The 2,808-nt window shown below is 37.1% G+C and overlaps 1 long non-coding RNA gene across 1 annotated transcript; it reads right to left on the reverse strand.

The window, feature by feature from the left end:
* Positions 1 to 401: 401 nt before the first annotated feature.
* On the reverse strand, positions 402 to 2,512 carry LOC121996811. The gene is made up of 4 exons (XR_006116160.1): positions 2,245 to 2,512; positions 1,722 to 2,121; positions 771 to 876; positions 402 to 698 (listed from the first exon to the last, which is right to left on the reverse strand). It is a non-coding gene; the product is annotated as an uncharacterized LOC121996811 (long non-coding RNA).
* Positions 2,513 to 2,808: the final 296 nt, after the last annotated feature.

A 2,808-nucleotide genomic window follows, 5' to 3' on the forward strand; every position in this document is an offset into this window, starting at 1 on the left:
AACTTCTGCTAAATTTGAATTTTATAGTGATTACTATAAACTTGCATTCAAGCAACAAATAAAAACAAATCAAACTAAAATAGTTGCGGGAAATTCATATCATGACTTAAATTTTCCACTTCTCAAGAAGAATGTGTAAATAAATAATATATATCCTGGATACAAATAAGAAATCTAATAAATAATCAATGGATATGATTAAAAAGCTAAGGGATAGTAATAAACCTATAGGACATAATAGAATGAAAGTTTAAAAAGGAACTTGTTTTTTTAGTATACAAAAGACAAAAGCCTACTTTCGATGCCCACACTTCATAAATCAATGCCATAATGAAAAAGCTCAACAGATTATAAACGAACACATTTTCTATCAAACTCTATACATTGAACACAATGACAGGTTTTTGAACTCAAAAGTAGTTTTAGCAAACAAACGAACAAAATCTCCTTTGTTTACATTCATACACTTATATAAATCCATACAATCATGAAAAATCAACACCAAAAGAGCATACAAGATAAAATGATGTTAGAGTGAAATAGAATCAGCAAAGTATGCGGTATAGTAATTAAGTTCAATGAAATCAAATGATGACTTAACAAGTTGAGATTGTTCTGTGCTAAACTTTGGAAGGCGATCCCCAACAAGTGCTCTCATTGTGAAAGGATAGTCCCCTTGAGTTAAGGGGTTCGTGAACCTACAATAAAATTATTTCACACATGAATAATTATCATTAGAAAAGAAAAGAGAGGTGAATGACAAAGCTCACCATCCAAACATGAAATCTAGTGAGAGATTGCAACTTCTTTGGTGTTAGAGCAAGGCACAAACCAATGGCTTACTAGTATTATGCCTATCAATCCCTTTTGAGATACCTAAGAATGGATTAAAAAATGTCTTAATCCGGTTGCTAATATGAAAGAATTTTGATTAGGAGCTAGAACCATTGAGTACAATCGGGTCAATATTATATCTTACAAGAGATAATAAATTCCATAATTCATAGCTACGCAAAGCAATATCTCTAACAGGCCTACACTAAATGGCAAGATCTAAATGAAAGAGATGGCCTATCACTGATAATGCTGACCAAGTATTTGGGTTTATGTTGTTAAAACAGTATAATATAGTCTCAGCATAGTTAATAGTAAATTAACTAGGACATTATCATTTAACTAAATTATAAATGGATTAAGCGCTAAACGAATAACAAAGTTAACATCTGGGCTACCATGCACAAATGTTATCATAACATTGACGTCCTAAGCTCCTTTGTCATCTTGATGATAACCAAGGCATCGGCATATTGAAAAGAGGAAGTGCATCCAAGATTTAGATTAACTTTGAAAGAATATAAGAATGAACTCAATTTTCCCAAGTACTATTACTTTCTCTAAGTACTGATTACATAATAGCATCGTTCAACCAAAAGATGAAAGCATATGTTCAACTTAACAAAACTTTCTAACTGACAATTGCTTGCCACAACTTTTGTAGTTTCAAACACATTGTAACTTGAAATTTGGCCATGGTATGTTCTGCAAATTACTGAAACTGCTAAAAGTCATTGTTGATGTCGTAGTATGCTTATAAAGCATAAAAGTTCAATGCAGCAACTCATATAAGGATGATTTTTTTCTTCCATTAGACAATCCAGAAATCAAAAATCTTAAAACAAGGAGTAAAGATAAAATAAGTGAAGTACTAATGTCCAACATACCTGCTTGATTTTACCAAACAGCGCCTCACTATGAGAGTCGAGCAAGTTGATGACCCTTCCAAAGAAATACAAGTAGACCACTAGCGCCACCCCCCTTGGGCAGGGCAGTATAGCCCCGACCACCATCAGCACCCAATCGAGCTCATCTACGTAGGAAAATAGCCTGGAGAAGGGCACCGCAGCCGAAGGCGGCTCTATCTCCTCAATCACATCAACGGCAACATCATCCTCCACAGGAACTGCCTCCACCCCACTAGCAATCAGATTTATGACTATTTACCTTTATGTGGTGAACGAGGTGATTGTAGAGAAGATCCAGCAAGTGGAGATTGGGAGAAGAGAAGAAGAGTCGGATTGCGATTGTCTATACGCCTCCCAATTCCTCTGCCCTCGTCATCATCTGACGCGAGGGGAAATAGTGAACAACGATGGTGAAGAAAAAGAGCAAAATGAGGGATCTTGCTTATAGGGTGGAAAAAAATTAAGCTTTGGAAAATACAATGGAATCCTTCCGAAGACTCACCGTCAGCTTTAGAAGTAGAAGGGCTAGGGTAATCCTTCTGAAGACTCACCGTCAGCTTTAGAAGTAGAATCTTTTTGCTAACCCAATGAAGGAAAGGATCGGCTACTGGGCGCACAATTGGACAACCCTAAGCAACAAGAATGATAGCGTCGGAAGAGGCATGAAAGTTTTGGTGGCTTTGAAGGGTTAGGGATTGGGTCGTTGGCGGTGCGGAGGAATGGCCGAGGAGGCTAGTGTTGGGACCGATGTGCCCGCTAGAGGGAGGGGGAATAGCGTTTCATCGCACTTGCGTCAGTTTACTTCGTCTTGTTGTTGTGCAGTGGAATACACGAAGACAAACACTCACAATACTAACAATTAGGGTTTACTTGGTATCCACCTCAAGAAGAGGTGGTTAATCCAAGAATACACACATGATACGTTATCTCCACTAATGAAACACTCCTTCTCGGTCAAAGTCGGAGGCAGAGAAGCCTCGTACAAACTCACACAACAACACAAATAAAAATACAAGAAGAGAATACAAGATACAAATGAAAACACTACTTATTCTTGCTTACTTGT

Source organism: Zingiber officinale, chromosome 6A, assembly GCF_018446385.1.
Source record: "Zingiber officinale cultivar Zhangliang chromosome 6A, Zo_v1.1, whole genome shotgun sequence".
NCBI lineage: Eukaryota > Viridiplantae > Streptophyta > Magnoliopsida > Zingiberales > Zingiberaceae > Zingiber > Zingiber officinale.